This window comes from Hibiscus syriacus, unplaced genomic scaffold (genome assembly GCF_006381635.1).
Source record: "Hibiscus syriacus cultivar Baekdansim isolate YM2019G1 unplaced genomic scaffold, ASM638163v2 tig00112072_pilon, whole genome shotgun sequence".
NCBI lineage: Eukaryota > Viridiplantae > Streptophyta > Magnoliopsida > Malvales > Malvaceae > Hibiscus > Hibiscus syriacus.
Window position 1 is genome coordinate 1,118,657 of NW_024063249.1, and position 24,502 is coordinate 1,143,158.

General features: G+C 35.6%; 2 pseudogenes; both read left to right on the forward strand.

Moving 5' to 3' along the window:
- Window positions 1-317: 317 nt before the first annotated feature.
- Window positions 318-24,461, forward strand: LOC120174377 (annotated as a pseudogene).
- LOC120174388 lies at window positions 13,317-18,552 on the forward strand (annotated as a pseudogene).
- Window positions 24,462-24,502: the final 41 nt, after the last annotated feature.

Here is a 24,502-nt window from a genome sequence, read left to right on the forward strand (position 1 = left end):
GAGATGATTGTTATCACTAAATATCTTATGTTCAAACACATAGTATGTCAAACGTGTTTGAACATTATTGTTTGAACATTTATTTTCAAATGGATTGAGTATATTTCGAACATATACTACATTATAATTACTATTAATTAATTAAAAAACATACAATCATCACTGAAAAATAAATGAAATATTTCAAATTGGAAAGAGAAAGGAAAATAGTCCACAACCCACAGAAAAGGCCTAGAAAGTTACACCCTAGGCCCAACAAATCCCAAATTAACCTAATTTCCCCCACAACACTTCGTCATATACTCTCAAAACCCTACTTCTGAAATTCTAAATTGGCCGTCGTCGAGTCGAAGAGGAATCAAACCCCCTTCTCCGCAGCGAAAATGAAGTACAACCCACGGGTCTCCTCCTCTCGCCGCAAAAGCCGCAAGGATCATTTCACCGCGCCCTCGTCGGTCCGCCGCGTGCTAATGAGCGCGCCGCTCTCATCCGAGTTGAGGTCCAAGTACAACGTCCGGTCCATGCCGGTCCGCAATGAAGACGAGGTCCAAGCTGTCTGCGGTACCTACAAAGGCCGTGAAGGGAAAGTGTTTCAAGTTTACCGGCGCAAATGGATAGTCCACATCGAACGCATCACCCGAGAGAAGGTGACCGGACGACCGTGAACGTCGGCATCAACCCATCCAAGGTCCTGATTACCAAGCTGAGGCTCGACAAGGACCGAAAGTCGTTGTTGATCGTAAGACAAAGGGACGGGCTGCTGCTGATAAGGATAAGGGTACCAAATTTTCTGCTGAGGATATCATGCAGAGTGTCGACTAAGGTTGCCTTCTTTTTCATTGTTATGATATGCACTTTTATGTTGCCATTTATTGAATTCGCAGCTATTGGACATCATTTTTCATATTAATTTTATTTTATAGGCTGGTTTTTTTATGAAGAATCTGGGATTTTGTGTCTTTGATAATGCTATATATTGCAAATTTTGTTTTTATCTTAATTTTGTGGGATTTATAATATTTTCGATTGCAACTGAACAAGTTATATTGCGGCCTGTTTAGGATATACAATTGAAAAAGTTATATAATTTGTAATAATTTCTCTTACAATCGAAAGAAAAAGGTAATATTTTCGATCCTAACCTAAAATGTTGCACCTTAAATAAAATTTTCAGTTGCAGCCAATTTATCTCGTTTTTAGCCTTATATTTTGGACTCTCACAGGTTTGTAGTCATGAATCTTAAGATGTTAAATTCACATCATTTGTTGCTTAAACGGTTGAACGCTATCAATGTGTCTTAAATTTTGGCCTTAACAAATGCATCAATATGCATTGTGATTTGATTTCTTTCAAATGCTACATCATCCATGCCTAGCTTTTGAATTCTTGCTTGTTTACCATTGTATTTGAGTTTGTTCTTTAGAAGCATAATGCATTTCTTGTTCAAATCCTATATATGTATTCTTTTCAACTGGATAATGTTTTAAGATTAATTTTCAGTTCTCATGAACCTTATGATTTCCAAGCTCCGAGAGTCATCCTGCACGAATGATATTTTAGGTATGACTGATATTTGAGCATATTGACTTAATGACTTGGGTTCTCTTTGCATTGTGCTGCATCGAGTTGCAGTGTTTTGTTCAGTTAATAAGGTTTAGGGGTTTAGATAAAGGGTTTAGGGTTGAGGCAGTGGCATGTTAATAAGCTTCCCATGATTATTGAACTTAGCTGTAATCAGTGTGAGATGATCAACAACATAGGCTCCAGTGGTATGTTAATAAGCTTACCATGATTATTGAACTTAGCTGTAATCAGTGTGATATGATCAACAACATAGGCTCCTCCAACGGTTAAAGTGTTCTCATCTGTTAAATACTTAATGATAATCTCGATGTACAGATAATGCACATAAGATGCTTTTATGTTGTCGCCATTGTCTCTTCTGAAAGAATTTGTGCCAAAAGATTAGAGTCTTGCTTATATCAAACGGAGCAAATATGGTTAGTTTACGAGAACTCAAATAGAAGCACATGAACCTGGTTTCGTCACACTAATACCAGCAGTGTACGGTAGGATGGTAACTCTTTTTTCCCTGAGTCATCTGGTTTAAATTCTTCTACTTGTTAATACTACTAAATTTGATCAAAAGTTTCATTTATCAGACCAGATTCCGTCAATGATCCAAGTTCCCCCCCCCCCCAATTTCAAATCCTTCAAAGATGACAATTTCACTCAACCTTCGAAGTTTTATCCTAATTTTTCATTTGGGTATTTATTAAATTCCATTGGCTCAATTGGGCTTGATCCATTAATGGCAATGGAGGCTGAGGAGGGAACAAAATAGACCAAAAATTACGCTGAATAACTTTGAGCTGATAGTGTGAAAGAAAATGAGGAAGGAGGAGATGAACAAAGTACAAGCAGAGGAGGAAATGGCCCGAAAGAAGAATGCTTTCTTTATGATGCGAAAATCACATCAGAAATTGTTGATGAATTTGACATTTCTTTAGCAATAATTACATAGATTGTAACAACCCAGAAATTTGAAAAAAAATATTTAATTGGAATTTGAGGAGTTAATTAAGTAAATTGGTGAAATTTAGGGATTAAATTGAAAGTTTTTAAAATTTGTAGTCTATTTAGAGTTAAAGAAAATTTAGGGAACAAACCCTGAATTTTCCTGGAAGTGTCGGCAAAACCATGTTATATACGTGATTTTCTGTTTCAAAACAAAAAACCATTCCCAAATTTACTGTTCGAAACCTATCATTTGAAACCCGATTCTGACGTTGTCTGACCTCTGATCGTCGATTTGAAAATACCATTGTGTTCATCATCGAGTGAGGAACAAATCCCTTAAATTAATTGAAGTGAAAAAGCTGCCAAACGCCGTGAATTTCAAGTCAAAGTCTCGACGTTTTTTTAGCACCATCGCCGAGAAAATCTTAAATTCATCATCGATCGTTGCTTCGTTTTCGACTCTTCCCGCACCATCGTGTTCCTTGTCGTTTCGAGTCCGTCGGTGTCATCCTTGGTCTCCGTCGACGGCAGCGCGTGAGGAGGTGAGACGGTCAAAGTTTCCGATTTGTTGAAATCGAGTTTTCCGCCGTTCAAAAATTTGAACCGAGCTTTGTAAGTACCTCGAAATCGCTCAAAATAATTTTTAGCATTTTTTTATGTGAATTTTACGCGGACGAAGAGGTCCCACGTGCCCCCATACGCCGCCACTGCGCGTGGGGAAGGTTAAAATAACCAGTTTGACCGGTTCCAACCCGACCTGACCGTTGACTCGACCCGACCCGTTGACTCAACCTGTTGACCGTTGACCGGGTGGTATTTTTGTAATTATTTTGAAATTGGTGGTATTTTGTTAATTATTTTGAAAATGGTGCTATTTTCATAATTTTTTTTAAATTGATAATTTCGTAATTATTTTAAAAAAAGTGATATTTTGTAATTATTTTAAAAAGGTGATAGTTTTGTAATTATTTTTAAAAGGGTGAGACAACCTTTGACCAGAACTTTGATCGACTTTGACCGATCATTAAACAGCCATTAATCTTTTCCGAGTATACTTATCCTGATATTTTTTGACGTTCTGAATCTATTTTTGGGGTCTGTTTTACCAAATTTGAACACAAAAGTCTCCAAATTGTCAGTCAAACCCGTTGACTTTGATTTTGACCAAGAATTCAAATTTCCGGAAGGTCGTATTTTATGTTTTTTGACGTCCTGAATGATAAAAGTCCGTTTTTCCAAATTCTGACCCGAAATTCCCGAATTGAGCATGTGAACCCAAAAACTTAGTATTTTAGTATTTTGATTATTTATTTGAGATTTGGTTAAGGAATTGATTCAGTAAAATATTTTATTAAGGTACTCGTGTTTCACCTGAGCGAGGATCAGTTAGGTCTGGTGTTGTTCGTTTGTTAAATCACCCGAACCGTATACTACAAGAATTACTCGTAGGTTTCCGTATATTATTTGAATAAAGATTAAGATTATTTATATTAGGATTCCAATAAGGATTTTTCCAATTCGTAGATCTAGCACTGCAGTAGAGTTGATCGACAGACCCAGTAATAGGCTTCCTATCTGATTTCTCATACTGTTACAGATGTGTTTCCTGACAGTGTTACATTACTGTTTAAAGTATATATATCTGAATATTGTATATCTGATATCTGATTTACCGTATATTTCTAATATGAGTTCTGGTTACGATATTTTATATCGATTTCTGAATACTAATTACCCAGTATCTAAATTAGCATGCATTACTGATTTGATTTTTTATTTATGTATTTTTGTTTATAGTTTTCAAGCTTGAAACATTTTTATGTTTTTAAAGAATTATTCATTGTTTTACTTGAATACATTCATGTTCATTATTATCATTGGGGGAATTATTGTTGGAGGAAGATTATCTGCAGGCTCCTCGGCTGTGTGCTCAGGGCCTTACTGGTTGTGCGGGATGTATGGTTATGGGGAACCTACACAAACAGATTGTGAAAGGCTGGGGGTAGTGTTCATGTTTTCAAAACATGTTGCATAAACAAATTTTATTGAAATATTTTATTAGTATATTTTTATACACTGTATGGAGCACACTGAGCTTTTTAGCTCATTCTGTAATTTTAACCTTTTTCAGATAGAAGCAGACAGTAAGTTAGCAGATTTGGCATCAGGGGAGATCAACTACTTTATTTTATACGAACATATATATCTCTATATTTTTCAGTTGTGTTTTGTGATATGTATTTTGCTATCATTTTAGGTATATTTGTATTATCGATATTTCATTTTGTATTACCTGTAATGTTTTATAAGTTTTAAAAAAAATCTTGAATGAGATATGTGATCATTTAGGTTTGAGTCTAACTTACAGACCGGTCTGGAGGTTACATTTGGTGGTATCAGAGCTTTCGTTGTAAACACTCCGACTGCATATGGGACCTAAACTTTGGATTTTAAGAAATTTTGAAGAAAAACAAAACGTGTCACCTTATTTTATGATTTAAAGTTTTCTCGAGATCCCTGATGCTAATCTGACATATGTTTCAAATTCTTTCTGTAGAGCCTTATAGATCCAGCGATGAGTGCTACTAGAGGTCGTAGGACAGGACGTGGCCGTGGTCGAGGACGAGTCACTCGACCTTCTGTTACGATAGACGATCCAATGTCACTACGTGATCTTCCTGTTCCGCAAGTAGATTCGACCCTTTCTCATGATGATCAGTTTACTCCTGTGAGAGACCCTCCCGTCACTGAAGATGAGGATACTGAGATAAACGAAGACGCCATTAATAGGTTATCTTTCGCATGTTTCAGAGAGCTGCCAGAGCCCCTAGTAATATGATTGCAGTGGAGATTTCGAATTCTTTGGTCACTGCTGGTGTAGTTCCATTCGAGGGTATTATTGGTGGACCTCCGACCGACAGACGCTGAGTATTGGCCGGAGGACACAGAGAGGATTATGGATGAGATGTATCTCAGACCTGAGCATAAGTTGAAGGGGGCCCTAATTATGTTGAAGAAAGAAAGCTTTAGATGGTGGCAATCAATTTCTGGTAGTATTCCGAGGAGCCAATTAACATGGGATCTTTTGAAGACACGTTTTCAGAGTCGCTATATTGGGGACAGATATCTGCAGGAGCGACGCCTGGAGTTTCAAAATCTGGAGCAGGGAAATATGTCTGTTATGGACTACGATGTTGAGTTCATCCAATTGAGTCGCTATGCTCCTGGACTTGTTGATACCGAGACAGACAAATGCTTGAGGTTCGAGAATGGACTCAGTATGAGATCAGAGTCGAGTCGTTACCCACCGGGAGAGGAATTTGACGTCTTGGTTGAGATAGCCAAGACTATAGGAAATAGAGTGATTGGGAGCGCAGAGAGATAGAGATCGAGCTCTAGACCGATTCAAGAGGCCTTCTGGTTCTGTTGTTTTTTTTGCACATCCCAGCAAGAGAGGTAGGAGGTGTCTTTTCAGAGAGGTGGGGCTAGTGTCAGGCCTATGGTATCTGGTTCTTCAGCTGTATATTCTTCTAGACATGGTGGTTCTTCTGGGTCATAGCCTTTGCAATTGTGTAATTATTATGGGAGACCTCATTTTGGGGAATGCAGGAGGAGATTGGGTACCTGTTTTAGATGTGGTTCAGGTGACCATATTGTAAAGGATTATCCAGAGTTAACTCATTCAGTTCAGACACCAGCTCGTGCTCCCGCTAGTTCTCATAGTACAGTTCAGACTCCAGCAGGGGGTCGTACTCAGGAGAGAGCACCTGGATCGACTAGTAGAGGCCGAGCATCTCAAGGTAGGAGTCCATTCAGATCTGAGGCCAGACAACCTGCATTGGTTTACACTGCTAGACTTCGACAAGATCGCGATAGGCCTAATGTGATTGCAGGTACTGTTACTATTCGTTCAGTTCCCTACTTTGTCTTGTTTGATAGTGGCTCTACAAATTCCTATGTATCACATTCTGTTTCTGAGGGTCTAAATATTCATGTTGAGAATATTGAGCATCGTTGATAGTTCAAAGTCCCTTAGGCAAGTCCATTGTGTTGGATCGTATTTTTATAGAGTGTCCTATAGAGATCAATGGGAGATTTTTCTAGCTGACCTAATGGAGTTACCTTTGGAAGAGTTTGATTTGATTCTCGGCGTAGATTGGTTAGACAAACATCGAGTAAATATTGATTTTGAGACCAAGAGAGCTGTTCTGAAGACCCTAGATAATCGAAAGATTGTAATGATCGGGGAACACCGTGGATTTCTGACAAATGTTGTGTTGCTTTGGTAGCTGAGAAGATGATCAGGAAAGGTTCTGAGGCATTTCTTGCTTATATTTTGATACTAGGAGTTCTCAATCTGATATTGAAGGCATCCGGATTGTCAAGGAATTTCCGATGTTTTTCCTGAGGAGTTGCCTGGATTACCTCCGGATAGAGAAGTTGAATTTGAGATTGAAGTATATTCTGGTTCCACTCCCGTTTCAATGGATCCTTATCGTATGGCCCCAAAGGAGCTTAAGGAATTGAAAGTCCAACTCCAGGAGTTATTGGACAGGGGATTTATCCGACCTAGTGTTTCATCGTGGGGAGCCCTAGTTCTCTTTGTCAAGAAGAAAGATGAGACATTAAGACTCTGTATTGATTATAGGAAACTGAACAAGCTCACGGTTAAAAACAAATATCCTCTGCCCAGGATCGATGATCTATTTGACCAATTTCGAGGGGCTTCTATCTTTTCCAAAATAGACTTGAGATATGGTTATTATCAACTCAAAGTGAAAGATTCGGATATTCTGAAGACTGCTTTCCGTACTCGGTATGGGCATTATGAGTTTTTAGTGATGTCATTCGGGTTAAAAAATGCCCCTGCTGCTTTTATGGATCTTATGCATAGGGTGTTTCGACCTTATTTGGATCAGTTTGTAGTTGTGTTCAGTGATGACATACTGGTGTATTCTAGAAGTGAAGCAGAACATGAGGAGTATTTAAGGATTATTCTACAGACTCTAAGGGAGAATAAGCTATACGCTAAGTTGAGAAAGTGTGAGTTTTGGCTCAGCGAAGTGACTTTTCTTGGACATATCGTTTCTGTTGATGGTATTCAGGTGGATCCAAGCAAAGTGGAGGCTATTCTAAACTGAAGAAATCCAGGAACGTTTCTGAGATCCGTAGTTTCTTGGGCTTAGCTGGTTACTACCGTCGTTTCGTTGAGGGGTTCTCCCTTATTGCAAATCCTCTGACGAAACTATTGAGGAAAGATGTTCCATTTGTCTGGTCTGAGAACCAACAAGCTAGCTTTAAGAAGTTAAAGACTGTTCTAACTCAAACCCAGTGTTGATTCAGCCTGAATCTGGGAAAGATTTTTCTGTCTACAGTGACACTTCTCACTCTGGATTAGGATGTGCCTTGATGCAAGATGGGAAGGTTGTCGCTTATGCTTCGCGTCAATTAAAGCCTCATGAACGTAACTATCCTATTCACGATCTAGAGTTAGCTACTGTGGTTTTTGCTTTAAAGATCTGGAGACACTACCTCTACGGAGAAAAGTGTTATATTTATACTGATCATAAAAGTCTGAAGTATCTGTTTACTCAGAAAGAATTAAATTTGAGACAGCGTCGCTGGTTGGAGGTTCTAAAAGTCTATGATTTAGAGATAGAATATCATCCAGGGAAGACTAATGTGGTGGCAGACGCCTTGAGTCGTAAGGTGATATCAGATCTCAGAGCCTTATTCGCCAACTTGATTTTATTTGATGATAACAGTTTGTTAGTAGATTTGCAGGTTAAACCTACTTTGGCCGAGGAGATTAAGACTAAACAACTTCTGGATAGCTCATTGCTTCCCATTATTGAAGCTGAGATCGAGTTCAGAGTATATTGTGGATCAGGATGGTATTTTGTGTTTTCATGGTCGTTACTGTGTTCCTAAAGATGATGAGTTGAGACGGATTATTCTTCAGGAGGCTCATAGTAGTCCTTATGCTATGCATCCTGGCGGGGACAAAATGTACAATAATCTTAAGGAGCGCTACTTTTGGACTGGTATGAAAAAGAATATTTCAGATTTTATGGCGAGGTGTTTGACTTGTCAGCATATTAAGGCAGAACATCAGCATCCATCTAGATTGTTACAGTCAATTAAGATTCCTGAATGGAAATGGGAGCGCATTACGATGGACTTTGTTACTGGTCTTCCTCTGACTTCTTCCAAAAAAGATTCTATTTAGGTGATTGTTGATCGACTCACCAAGTCAGCGCACTTTATTCCTATCCGGATTAATTATTCTCTGGACAAACTGGCTAAGTTGTACATTTATGAGATCGTTAAACTTCATGGTGTACCGTTGTCTATCATATTTGATCGAGATCCGAGGTTCACTTCCAGGTTCTGGAAGGCTTTGCATGAAGCTCTGGGTACTCATTTGAATTTCAGTACAACTTTTCATCCTCAGACTGATGGACAGTCTGAGCGAGTTATTCAGGTGTTGGATGATATGTTACGGGGTTGTGTGATTGATTTTCTTGGTAGTTGGGAAGATTTATTGCCGTTAGCTGAGTTTGCTTACAAGAATAGTTATCAGGCTAGTATTCGCATGGCACCGTACGAGGCTCTGTATGGACGTAGATGTCGTACTCCTATATGTTGGACAGAGTTGCATGATAGAAAAACTTTGGGTCCAGACTTGGTTCGAGAGACTGAAGATACTGTCAGATTGATCCGTGATCGCTTAAAAAGGCATTTGATAGGCAGAAATCATACGCAGATAAGCGACGTAAGGATATCGAGTTTGAGGTTGGAGATCAGGTTTTTCTCAAGGTATCTCCATGGAAGAAGGTATTGAGATTTGGATGTAAGGGTAAACTGAGTCCGAGATTTATTGGGCCTTATCGTATTCTGAAGAAAGTCGGACCTATTGCTTATCAACTTGAGTTGTAATGTTTTTCATGTGTCTATGTTGAGGCGATATAGTCCAGATCCATATCACATCATTCAAGTTGATGAGGTAGAGCTGAGACCTGATTTGTCATATGAGGAGAGCTTATTCAGGTTTTAGAGAGGGATGAGCGAGTTCTTCGGAATAGGCGTATTCTAATGGTCAAAGTTTAGTGGAGTAATCGTAGCCCCTCAGAAGCTACTTGGGAGATATTGGAGTTTATGGAGGCTCAATTCCTCATCTATTTTCATAAGGTAAATTTCGAGGATAAAATTTCTTGTATAGGGGGAGAATTGTAACAACCGAGAAATTTGAAAAAAATATTTAATTGGAATTTGAGGAGTTAATTAAGTAAATTGGTGAAATTTGGGGATTAAATTGAAAGTTTTTAAAATTTGTAGCATGTTTTAGAGTTAAAAGAAATTTAGGGACCAAACCCTGAATTTACCCTAAAGTGTCAGCAAAACCATGTTATATACGTGGTTTTCTATTTCAAAACAGAAAACCATTCCCAAATTTGCTCTCCGAAACCTCTCATTTGAAACCCGATTTCGAAGCCGTCCGACTTCCGATCTCCGATTTGAAAACACCATTGTGTTCATCATCGAGCGAGGAATAAATCCCTTAAATTAATTGAAGTGAAACGCTGCCAAACGCCGTGAATTTCAAGTCAAAGCCTTGACGTTATTTTAGCATCATCGCCGAGAAAATCTTAAATTCATCGTCGATTGCTCCGTTTTCGACACCTCTCGCACCATCGTGTTCCTTATGCCGTTTCGAGTCCGCCGGTGTCATCCTTGGTCTCCGTCGACGGTGGCGCATTAGGAGGTGAGACGGTTAAAGTTTCCGATTTGTTGAAATCGAGCTCTCCGCCGTTCAAAAATTTGAACCGAGCTTTTTAAGTACCTCGAAACCGCTCAAAATAATTTTTAAAAATTTTTATGTGAATTTACGCTGACAGAAGAGGTCCCACGCGCTGTCATTACACGTGGGGAAGGTTAAAATAACCGGTTTGACCGGTTCCAACCCAACCCATTGACCCGACCCGTTGATCGTTGACCGTTGACAGGGTGGTATTTTTGTAATTATTTTGAAATTGGTGGTATTTTGGTAATTATTTTGAAAATGATGCTATTTTCGTAATTTTTTTAAAAGTGATAATTTCTTAATTATTTAAAAAAGTGATATTTTCGTAATTATTTAAAAAAGATGATAGTTTTGTAATTATTTTTAAAAGGGTGACATTTTCGTAAATATTTCTTAAAAGGGTGATAATGTGTAAAATGGTTGATCATCTGTTGACCACCTTTGACCAGAACTTTGACCGGCCATTAAACGGCCATTAATCTTTTCCGACTATATCTATCTTCATTTTGTTGACGTTCTGAATTCGTTTTTGGGGTCCGTTTCACCAAATTCGAACCCGAAAGTCTCCAAATTGTCAGTCAAACCCATTGACTTTGATTTTGACCAAGAATTCAAATTTTCGGAAGGTCATACTTTATGTTTTTCGACGTCCTGAATCTGATTCCAAAGTCTGTTTTTCCAAATTTTGACCCGAAATTCCCGAATCGAGCATGTGAACCCAAAAGGCTTAGTATTTTAGTATTTTGATTATTTATTTGAGTTTGGTTAAGGAATTGATTCAGTAAAATATTTTATGAAGGTACTCGTGTTTCACCTGAGCGAGGATCAGTTAGGTCTGGTGTTGTCCGTTCGTTAGATCAGCCTAAACTGCATACTACAAGAATTACTCGTAGGTTTCCGTATATTATTTGAATAAAGATTAAGATTATTTATATTAGGATTCCAATATGGATTTTTCCAATTCGTATGATCTAGCGCTGTAGCAGAGCGTGATTGACAGACCCAGTAATAGGCTTCCCTATCTGATTTCTCATACTGTTACAGGTGTGTTTCCTGACATGTTACATTACTGTTTTAAAGTATATATATCTGAATATTATATATCTGATATCTGATTTACCACATATTTCTGATATGAGTTATGGTTACAGTATTTTATACCGATTTCTGAATACTAATTACCCAGCATCTGAATTAGCATGCATTACTGATTTGATTTTTTATTTACGTATTTTTGCTTATAGTTTTCAAGCTTGAAACATTTTTATGTTTTTAAAGAATTATTCATTGTTTTACTTGAATACATTGATGTTCATTATTATCATTGGGGGATTATTGTTGGAGGAAGATTATTTGCAGGCTCCTCGGCTGTGTGCTCAGGGCCTTACTGGTTGTGCGGGGTATGGTCCTGGGGAACCTACACAAACAGATTGTGAAAGGCTGGGGGTAGTGTTCATGTTTTCAAAACATGTTGCATAGACAATTTTTTTGAAATATTTTATTAGTATATTTTTATACACTGTATGGAATACACTGGGCTTTTTAGCTCATTCTGTAATTTAACCTTTTTAGATAGAAGCAGACAGTAAGTTAGCAGATTTGACATCAGGGGTCAACTACTTTATTTTGTACGAACGTATATATCTCTATGTTTTTCAGTTGTGTTTTGTGATATGTATTTTGCTATCGTTTTGGGTATATTTGTATTATCGATATTTTATTTTGTATTACCTGTAATGTTTTATAAGTTGTTTTAAAAAAAAATCTTTGAATGGGATTTGTAACTACTTAGGTTTGAGTCTAAGTTACAGACCGGGTCTGGGGTTACATAGATTATCATAAAATCAAGGGTAAATTATATGTTTAATACCTAAACTATCGGTTTTGTTTTGTTTTAATATTTAACGTTTATTTCTTGTTTCAAAATTATATTTAGCATTTACTTTTTGTTTTATTTTAGTATCTCACAGTTAAAAATTTAACAATACTGCATTTTTATAGATAAATTATATCATTCATCAATTAAACTTCTATTTTTGTCACTAAAGTTAAATTTTCAATTTAATTATTTAACTTTCAAAGTGTTCTTATTTTAATCACTTTAATTTATTTTATTAATAACTTTTGTAACATATCATTTTTATTATTATTTTACTGATATATAGTTAAAATAAAAAATAAATTTGAAAGTTAAGTAATCAATTAAAAAAATTTAAACTTCATTAACCAAAATAAAAGTGAGAAGATAGTTGAGTGATGAATAGTGTAATCTACTCATAAACAATGTGTCACATACAAGTTTCGTTGTTGACAGTGAGTACCAAAATGAAACAAAAAGTAAACGTTTAGTATGGTTTTCAAACAAATGAAAATCTAATTACTAAAAAGAAAAAGAAAAGAATTAATAGCTTAAGTATTAAATGTGTAATTTATCCTAAAATTAACATTAGCTTTACTTATTTTTTGAATAAAAGAAGAAAAAAAACCGACCCCTAGTTAAGCTTTTTTAAGGGTAAATTACACCATATATAAGGAAACTTTAGGTGTTGTATGTTTATACTATTAAACTTTTGTTTTGTTAACTATAACACTTAATTTTGATTTTTGTTTTAATTATAGCATTGAGTTGTTACATCGTTAACAGTTGGATCAATTTGATATCGCTTTGGCGAGGTGTCTAGGTAGACAATTGTCAGCACGTCATTGTGCCGTTAACTATTTAATGGTTCAATGGTAAATTGAAACGAAAATCAAAGTTTAGTGTTATAATTGATAAAATTAAAGTTCAGTGGTATAAATGATATAACACCTAAAGTTTAGAGGTATATGATATAGTTTACCTTTTTTATTTTCAGTACATGTTACATTAAAACCGAGCAGGCCCAACCCAAGTTGTATATAAATCATCGTCCCTCGAAATTAAAATTTAAACGATTCCTTCATTTCCCCCAATTTTCGATTTTTCAAGCTGTTCCAAGCGGGAAAAGTAACATGGAAAAGAGGCTCCGCTCCTCCCTCAAGTCCTCCGCCGAGGACTTCCTCTCCTCCCCGTGAAACTAACCCTAAAATCTTCAAAGGAATCTCTCAAATCCCTTTTCCACTCCATTCCTCCCTCTTCCCCTCTCTCCTCCACTCTCCCTCCTCCTCTCCACCTCTCCATCTCCGACTCGATTCGCTCACTCCAAAACAAAACAGCCCACCACGAAGCCGACTCCTCCCATTCGCCGCCCTCCAAGCGCACTTGCCTCTCCTGCCGGAGCTCCAGCCCCCAAGACGAACGAGTTGGCAATAGTAGCGAAACCCTTCGCACCCTCGCTTATATCACCGGCTTATGCGTTTCACATCCCCGAAACGTGTTTCAACACTCCGATTTAATCCCATCCGTCCGATATCTGCACGACAGCCTCATCGTTTTCGAGTCGGAGCCTGTTTTGTCCTATGAAATAGCGTGTCTATGTGAAGAATGGTGGAAACGGGACTTGCCGGAAAAAGAAATCCTGATTTCGCAAACGCTGCCGTTTTTGCTCTCGAAGTCGTTAACTATGAAGAAAAAGGTGGATGTGCACAGAGTTTATTCGCTCCGTGAAGCTTCAATTTCTTTGATTTTGAAGACGAAGGCATTGAAGATTTGAATCTGTTATTAATCCGATGTGTCATCGAGCCTTTGTATTTGAAAACGGAAGAAGGAAAGAGGTTCCTGGCGTTTGCATTTGGGTTAAGTCTGCAGTTCTTGAAGGAATGTTTGGCGATGATAAAAACTCAGATTCCGTTTGGGAGGAAATCAATGCTGGAAGCTTACGGGGAGATAGTGTTTAAGGGGTTGAAGGGGAACTGAAAAGGGAAATCGAAGATGGTTTCTTGATGGGTTTAGTTGAAGGAGCCATACATGCAAGCTCGAAAAGTTTGGGAAGTAGTATTAGAAGGGTTTTAGGTGGGTTTATTAACCAGAGAACTGTTGATGGAGTTGAGAAGTTGCTTTTTAGAGTAGCTGAGCCTGTGATTTTCCGGTCTTTGCAGGTAGATATTTTCCCTGAAATTTTGGTGTACTTGTCGTGGATGTGAATATCAATATTTATTTGGCATTTATTTAGTCTCTTCTCTTGTCGATATTGAAAGAACAAGAGAGAGGGGGGAAATGTTATGTTATGAAAGCAAACAAGCTCTTTTCAAGTTTGTAGAATCAAAGTTTTAATTTAATAAATAAGTGTGCATGATTTTTTCTTGTATAAATAGTTATGTTTAAATTGGGTTGTATTGTAGTTAAAATTTGTAAATATTCTTGCTAGAAATTTCATGGAGGCATGCCTTTTTGGATTAGATATCTTTAGCCTTATTAGGATAACCTTTTCTTTGTAAGTTGACAAGTTTTTAACTAGGTATTTGGGTGTTTTGGTTGAGAACTATTTCATCAAGCTGCGTGGTCCTTTGATAGGTTGCAAATTCAATTCACCAAAATGCATTGCATTTACTTTTAGACTTGTTTCCTTTTGAAGACCCTGATGCCACCAAAGAGGCTAAAGATGCATTGCTGGATAAACAGTTCTTTTTGTTGGAGAGGTTACTCATGGATGATTGTCCTGATGTGAGAGTTATTGCTGTGGAAGGATGTTTTCGCATTCTCCATTTGTTTTGGGAAATTATCCCTCCTCCTACCATTACGAAGATGATCACGAAAGTTTTCGATGAGATGGCATATGACGCATGCAGTGAGGTTCGGTTTTCCACATTGATTGGCATTATCTATTTACTTGGCAATCCCCAATCGCATGAAATTCTTAAAGTGCTTATGCCCAGGCTGGGGCATCTGATGTTAGATAATGTTCTTTCAGTAAGAGTTGCTATGGTAGATCTCCTCGTCCTTTTAAAGGACACTCGAACTTTCCAATTTAATAAGGTATAGAGTACTTTTCAAATTTAATCTTAAACCAGCAGTACCTTATTTTTCTAACGTGGGGTTTGATATTGTTCACTGCTTTATTTTTGAAGGTGGTTGGTTTAGAAGTTTTGTTGAATACACTTGCAAGTGACCAACCTCATGTTGCTCAGAAGATCACAAGATTGCTTATGCCATCATACTTCCCCGCGAGACTAGCCATTGAGGAGGCATGTAATCGTTGTGTCACACTTATGAAAAGGTCTCCACTAGCTGGAGCAAGGTTTTGTGAGTTTGCTTTATTAGAAGGTGCATCTCTTAAATCCATGATGGAACTTTTCAAGGTTTTCATCAGCTTACGGTTGTCGAATGCTAAACTCGGTGCTCCAGTTGTTGAGGGTTTACTGGTTGCATCAGCCAACCTTTGCAGTAGCCTAGCAAATGAACAAACCCAGCAGGATTCCCTTAGAGAGTTGTTTTCTGGTGGAAGAGTTAAGCGCTTGTTAGCCGTGGCATCTACTGCTCACCTTGGAAATTGCATGAGCATAGTCACTGATTGTAGTGATTTATCAGAAAATTTAGAAAAGCAGGCTGAAGTGAGGTCTTCCCTCAAATTATTGATATCATGTGATTCCTTTGATGATATGTTTGAGGCTTTAACAAGGCTTTTGCAAAAAAAACTGCCTATAGCTGTCATATTAAATTTGGCACTGAAGCACCAAAACAGAATGTATCTCCTGTGAAAAGAAAGAAAGCGAAGTCTTCATCAAAAACTTCTGTTAAATGGCAACATGTTAGTGGAAAAAAAGTAATCCAATTTCAAGGATGATTATTCAGTTGCTATTGGGTTATCGTGGCAGATAAAAGATATGCTTTCTTCCGAGGACACTCGGAAAGCTATGATAAGTTCTCAAGCTTTGGAATTGCCATTCCTTGCTTTAAAGGTTATCTCTGAGGTCAGCATCGAACAGTGTGAGTATTATGAATATCTGGACCCATATCCTGTGTTGGCATATACAACTCTTGCTCTGCAGATGGCCCTTCAAATGCAACTGAATCTGGTACTAAGAAGGATGAACAAATCAAAACATCAGGTCTAATTTCAAAGGCACGTTACGATTTCGACTTTTCTTGAACTTCTTATTTTAAAATTACTTTCTAGCTCTTCCTTCACGGAGTTATAACTGTTGATTTGCTCTTATCTGCAATTCTTCCACAGGGATTGGTCAAAACTTAAATGAACTTGAGGATTCCAGGTTCCTTGCAACGATTTTTAGTAGGGCCGAGCAACGAAACCGTGAAATCTGAAAAATCGATCTGAGCTGGACTATTGGTTTGGTTCGGTTTTGGTTTAAAAACATAAATATGCAATTCGGATCGGTTTCGGTTTTTCATATGTAAACTGTTTGAACGAATTTAAATAAATAAAATATTAAAACTAATAATATTTTTTATAAATTTAAATTTATATATTTGCACTCGATTTAAGTTTTAAGTTTGTCTTTTTTGGAGGTTGATTTTTATAAATAGTGAACAGTCAAAAACTGTCGAGCCGATCTGAACTGAATCAAAAATTGTGGTTTTTATGTCATTTGATTTCGGTTTCGGTTCCCATTTTTAAAAACCCACAAAGTGTGGTTCGGTTCATGTTTTAGTGAAAAATTCAGCCTAACCAAACCGAAACACACCTAGTTTTTAGTAAATAAGACTACAATGTTTTGATTTTCACCTGGTTGAAGCTTGTTAGTAGGATTAAATATTTGAAACTGCTACAATGTCTATCTTTGATATTTAATGCTAGAAATCTCTTCTCCTTAAAAATAAAATAATGGCTCTAGTAAAACTCATGCCACTGATGGGCTGAGTGCTTTGTTTATATATATATATTAATTCTTGTGTTAAATTTCAGACAGGCCATGCTAGTCCAGGTAATGGATCACCTGCTTGATTGTACAGATAAGCCCTTTGAAGAAGGTGACTCGGAAAAGAATGCGAAATCACTTCCAAAATCTAAGCAGAACAGCAAGAGAGCCACACGGCTTGAGAAGAAACAGGGAGAAGCTCAAACAGATGCCTCTAGCTCTAGTACTGATGGTAAGTGATTTGGATAATAATCCATTACGGAACTTGTGTATGTGGGTTGTGTTTAGACTTGGATAGAAAGATGAAGTACATTATTCGGAAATCTGCAACTATTAACTTGCATTTTTGGATTAAGAGAGACTACAAACATGAAAATATAGATTAGAATATATCCCTTGTATTAACTTCCATTTTGTAGGCCTTCTTGTGGTTCTTGTCTCTGTGTTTTGGAATAGGTTATGAAATAATGCATTGTTTTTTCCTATATCCATGTAGGTTCAGCATATACCAAGCAAAAACAGATGTCAAAGAAGGTTACAATGTTCACAACTGTTCTCAAGTTTATTGTCGATTCTATCGCAATGGGCTTTGCTCCTCGTAACCATACAAGGTGCATGAGGTTTTTGTCGGCATACATTCAGTACATCATCTGGTGCCTAAAGCAGCTATTTACAGATAAAGCTCAGTTGAAGGAAGAGAAATCAAAACAATGTTTTGTGTGTGTGAAGAGCTCTTTCAGCTATGCATTTAAGTTACTGAATCTAGTCCATAATGCTGCCACCGAAGCTTCACCAGCACCGGTGGAGTCTTTTAATCTTGCCAATGACTTGCTAGATCTCATCATCCCGGGTGAATTGTTTTTGTGTTTGAATTATGCCGCCCAACTTGTTGGTGTAGCAAAGCCTTGGCTCCCTGATTTGATTCTGGCACTAGGTTCTACAAGTATGCTTGAGCAGAGTATAGAGGCCATATTTGACTGCATTGGATCATATTAAGCCCCAATTTCCATCATGGTCCCTAATTTTGGCCAAGATTGAACTTGCCGAAATGAGTGAACATGATTGTGATGACGAGGACAATCAAGTGTCCGAACCGGAATTCTCCTAGTTCAAGAAACTCATGGGAATCATAGTTTCGTTACTAAAGGGAAATCGTAGCATACTCAATGCTATTGGCGTTATCTTCCTTGCTCCATCAGTTATAGGGCTAGAAAGAAAGGACTTTGATCTGCTACTTGGACTGCTAAGCTTTGTTTGCCCGAAGTTGATCGGACAAGAAGACCGTGAATGGGATGGGCTTGACATGATGTTGGTTTCTCTGCCGGACGTGTATCCTCCTATCGAGAGGGAGATCGGAGAACAAGATGATGATGATGAAGATGAAAGCCATAATAAATTAGCTAGTGCCAAAGCATCGCTTGAACCTGTCTGGTTATATCATGTTTATGAAACTCAAAAGGTTTTCAGAGGTGGCATAATAGATGGAATATAAAAATATAATATTTCATTGTAACAAGAGCTGATTTTGAAGCTCGGAGAATTTTATTAAAGAGTGCCTTAATAAAGTTCTCGTAATGTAGTTTATTCAATAATGATTGGTATAACGGGACGAGACTTAGATTTTTTAAATGAAGATAAATTGAATTAAAAGAGTTGCTCTTATAATGGTTAATTTTATTTAAATTAATCAATTAACTATAAATAATTAATTTTTTATTGATGAAAAATGTTTATCTTTATTAAAAGGATACATGGAGATATTATAATAGCTAAACATAATAAAAATATATATTAAAAACATAAGACTAAAAATGTAAAAAAATTTAATATATGATAGAAGATCTAAAAGTTATTATTTTAATGGTTGTTCTTTTTAGAGGTTTTAGGCTTGAGCACCAAAGATTATATAGAGTATTTGAGCGTTCATTGTCAAATGGTTGAGAGTTTATAATAAATACTACCACTTGTAAGCACCCTATTAATAAAAAAAATTACCCATAATTTTTCTTATGTTGATTAATTACATAGTTTTAGAAGATAAATTTGAGCACATTTAAAGTTATAAAATGAGAGAAATTACGAGCAAACACATTTGATCAATTGACCAACTACACATGTTTGTTCTCTCATATTCTCTTAAATTATGGGTTCTAGAGCCACTAAGAACACTCTCCTTTTTCATAGAGTCATCCCTTTTCCTCGATTGAGAAAAATGACAAAATTATTCTCAAAAGGGGATAAATTTGACAATTATATTTTGATAAATATAAAAGAATATGGCATACGAGGATCAAAAAAATACAAGTGTTATTTTTTATTAACTTTTCTAGCAAGACATTTTACATGGGACAATTTTTAAATTCAAAAAACATATATTTAATGCCAGAGTATTATAATTTAGGCTAAAGTGCATAAAATGTCTCTCGGTTATATGGTATTGTTTTATTAAGTACATCGATTATTAAAATTTACAAAATAATCATTGAAACATAAAGTCTTTCTTTGTTTTGTAATACCCCAAATTTTGGATAGTGACCAAAATGTAAAATTTGAAAGTTAACTGGCCAAAGTATAAAATTTAGAAAAGTTTAGGGACTAAAATGGTAATTTTAAAAGTTGCAATCCGTTCCTGTAAATAAATATTTTACCTCAAGAATGACGTTTCTGTGAGAATCATATTTTTCGTACGGATTTTGTATTAAAAGCTATAAAGTGATAAATTTTCAAAAAAATTCTGTAAATCGGATCAAATAGAAATTTTAGGAAAAATTGAAGGATGATAAATTAGGCTTAAACTATTATTTCCACATTTTAAAATGTTGGAAAATAATATAAACCATTGGATTTGAGGATTTAATTCCATGTTAAATCTGGACCGTTAGATTAAAGTGGCAAGATTGTAATTTTAGGAAATTTCAAGGGCAAATCGATAAAGTGTGAATTTGTTTGTTCATATTTGACTTTTGGAAGATGATAAGGTTGAGATGTCTTGGTTTTATGGTAAATATGAAGTTTCATTGAGGGTAAATTGGTATTTTCCCAATTAAATGAATTTAATATTCATTAAAACTTAAATTGAAGGTAAATTAGCATAAAATTTATCTAAAATTTTATGTCATCTTATTCATACGTGATAAACACTACCTTTTAGTACCATTTATGCTTGCTAATCTTGCTTGATTTCAAAGATCCCAAATCATAGGGTTTGTGTTCACATTCATGAAATTGATGATGAATCTTTATTTTTTGAGGTTGTAGATTCATTTTCAAGCTTGTTTGATGATTAAAACATGTTCAATCTTCCTATAAATGCTTCTATAATTTTTTGATCAAATGATGGAGTTGTAGAACTTTGTGTTTTGATGAAATTTGATTAGGACTTTGATTGTAGAGATGTTGTAAGGTTGGATGGAAGTGAATTTCATGCTTGAATCGAATCAAAATCGAGCAAAATCATGGAAACCTTAGTTGTAGACCTTTAGAACATTCAGCCAAAGCTTGTTTGGATGAGAAAATTATGGAAAAAATTATGTAAGGGCTGAAATGATGTAGGAAGTATTCTACAAGCCTTAGAAAAATTTGAGGATTATTTGAAAATTATTGAAAAATTGAAGGACCAAATCGGCAATTTTTGAAAAATGATAGGTTCTTGTGTAATTGTTCTATAATTGATGTACTATACTGGAAATTGTTGTTTGGGAATTGAAATGAGTGTAAGATTTGAAATTTGACCACTATGGAAGTTTAGAAAGTTTGGTGATTTAAATGTAATATTCGAATAGTTTGGGGTGTTTATTTGTAATTATGCCTTTGTATATGTACTTGGGTGGTAATTATTTCAAAGATGGAATTTCAGTATTGAAATTTTAAGTGGTGAAATGTTGAAGGATCATTTTATATAAATTGGAAAAGTTGTTAAAGTATTTGGTAGTGAATAAGATTCAAGTATAATTTTGGATTTTTTTAGAAATATATTTATGTTAGTGCAATACTAACATATGTATCGATATCAATTTGTGATTTTTGTACAGATCGTGATTTACCTTGCATTCGAAGTGAATTGAATAGAAAAAAGATTAAGTTAGAGTATAGTGAGGCAAAATCTTTTGAAAATTTTAAAGGTGAGTGCAATGCATGCATGACATTATACATGGATGTTTTATACATTATCAGGAAGACTTGCGACAAGTCTACCATGTTTATATTAGCATGATATTATGTCATTATTAAAAATAGTGATATAAACTTGATATGTCAAACTGTGAAATCATAATACATTGATCACTGACAAATATTATATTTTGTTATGAATGTCATTTTGGGTATGAACTGCCCTAATGATTATTTACATGAATATATGATACGATGGATGAAGTAAATGATATTATATGCCCAAGTAAGTCGTTGAAGGACATGGTATAGTTGGCATGCCATAGAGTATAGAAGCTGCATGTTTATATTAGCACTAGTGTCTAAGAACACTAAGTGCAGATGGTAGGCACGCCCTTATGTGTCATATCCGGATTAGCACTAGAGTGTAAACCTAGTGTAGGTGGTGTGTACGACCCTATGTATCATTTCTGGATTAGCACTGGAGCATAAACTTAGTGCATGTTTAGCACTACGGTGTATATATATTACTCAAATACCCATGGTCTTCATAGATTTACTTTTGGGCTATAGTTATTGGTAAAAATGATTATATTTATATCATATCATTTTGCTTATGGTAAAATATTGGACATGCAAGAAAGGTGATCTCATGGCATTGGAAAATGACATTAAATTTCATGCATGAGTTGTATTGCACTGTTTATTATTTTAAATGCCTTACTAAGTATATACATAGCGTGTGATGATTTTCACATTTAGGTAAGAAGCAGGAGTTGGAGTAAGGTGTACTGAGCAACACCAAGCATTGAGGAGTATATTACAATATCAATAAGATATCATTTGATTTGATTTTGACATAGTTAGTGGCATGTACTTATCAATGTCCTAGTTGCTTTGTAGAACTATTTTGGAACTGGTTTGTAATGGCTAAACTAAATTGTTTTACTCTATTTCACCATGGATAACATAAATCATTAATATTATTATTATAAATATGTATTTTATATTAATATATGTTTTAAATATTATGTGATAGTTTTATGTTATCAGTTACAATTTGAAAAAAATAAATAAATTATGTTTGAGTTGGTAAATGTTTTAAGTAATTCATGTGACATCTATAACATGTATTGACATAAGTATATGTGTTGTAGGTATTACATTTATTGGTATCAGAGCTACATGTTTAGTCGTTTCTGGACGTGAAATGGGTCTAAATTTTGTTAAGAATGTATACATGCCACTAGGATGCCAAAATTTTACTAATAATTGTATATATATATATACCGTGATGCTTATTATTTAGTGAAGTTACTCCTTACTAATGATATATGATTTTGACTATGTTCAGATGTCGAAACTAAAGACAAAGGTAAGAAAGTTGATAATGTTGAAAGGAAGGTCGAGATCGAAATCGAAATCGACCCAAAAGGATCTGACATGACTCACGCCATAGAAGAGTTTAAACTGTAAGAGATTTTCCTCCTTTTTGTGGAAGAAATGCCCCATCATTTAACAATGTTTTTGCATTAGAGGAATCCATTAAAAAATTTAAATGAATTACAGGAGAACTTGAATCGGATGAGGATCCAAAGGAGATTATTGAACCTATTAGTGACTCTGAGGTTTCTTCAGGTAAGCTTAAATAATTGAGGAATATTTAAGTACTAAATTGTTTAAAGAATTGTTGATTTGAGTAAGAGGAAAGAAGTAAGCAGTAAATAAGTTATCCAATAAAAGTTTAAAGAAAGCTGAGTTATGAGTGAATCAAATGATAATTAGGTTATCATTCTAAAGGTTTTAAAACGAGTTTGAATGAAATAGATGTTAAGTTTTATGGACTTGATAGAGTTACTTTACGAAGGTAAATTTGTGAAAATGGATTGTCTACCCATTCCATGCTACAATGAATTATTGCTTAGATTGAGATTGATTCTCAAGAACTTGAAAAGTTTTGACTTTGTAGTGGTAGAAAAGAAAGACTAAATTTGTTTACTAGTGTGATTTTAGCATTAACTGCTATGAAGTTATTGCTACAAATTTGTCAAGTCTTCTTATTGAACGACGTGGACATTTAGACTTTCATTTGAGATGGAAAATGTTTCAATTACTCGAGAATATTTTCTATGGATCTAGAAAAGTTATACAAATTACCTTAAGAATGAAATAAGAATATTAAATTAGATATATTTAACTCGACTTGATCTCAAGTGATATGATAGTGGAAACCCTATGGGTCATGATGCCAGTGTGAGTCGGACAATTAGTAAATGTCGATAAAATTTAGGAGGTTATGTTCCTGGTGAATCTGATGAGATTACCATTTAATGAGTTTAAGATCATATTGAACATGGGTTGGTTGTCTCTGCACTATGGTTGGGTTGATGGTCACAAGAAGTGATTAATTTTGAAAGATGCGGAGAAATTGGAAATTTTAGTGATTGATGAAAAATGAAATCATCACCAATATGATACCAACAATGGTTGCGATTAAAATGATGTAAGAAGCATGCGTATCTTTCCTAGCTAAGGTGATAGATACTCAAGTATCTGAAGTAAGATCATATGATATTCCCACAACTCGAGAATTTCCAGATGTCTTTTTAGATGAATTATCTGGGTTACTCCAAATCGAGAGGTAGAATTCAAGATTGATGGTTGTCAAAGCATTGATCATGTTTTTATGGTTTTGTGTCGAATGGCTTCAACTGAGTTAAGAGAATAAAAGCTCAATGGCAAGAGCTGCAAGATTGCAAATTCCTTAGACCGAGTGTTTCACCTTGGGGTGCACTGGTGTTGTTTGTGAAAAAGAATGATGGATCCATGCGATTATGCATAGATTATCAGTAGTTAAACAAAGTGACTATTAATAGTAAGTATCATCTTCCTAGGATTGATGATTTGTTTGATCAGTTAAAGGGAGCAGCAATTTTCTCTAAGATTGATTTCGATCAGGATATCACCAGTTAAAGATTAAAGAGGAATATATTCCAAATACAGTTTTTAGAACATGGTATGGGCACTATGAGTTTGTGGTGATGCCGTTTGGTTTGACAAATGCTCCGGCAACATTCATGGATATGATGAACTGAGTATTTCAGCCTTACCTGGATCAGTTTGTGGTGGTATTTATTGATGACATTCCGGTGTACTTGAAGATAAAGATAGAGCATGATGTTCATCTACATACTATGCCTGTAATACCCCAAAAATTTAGAAAATGACCAAAATGAAAATTGGAAAGTTTGATGGTCAAAGTATAAAACTTGGGAAAAGTTTAAGGAATTAAGTGATAAATTTCCTAAAAATAATTATATTCCATAAATAGA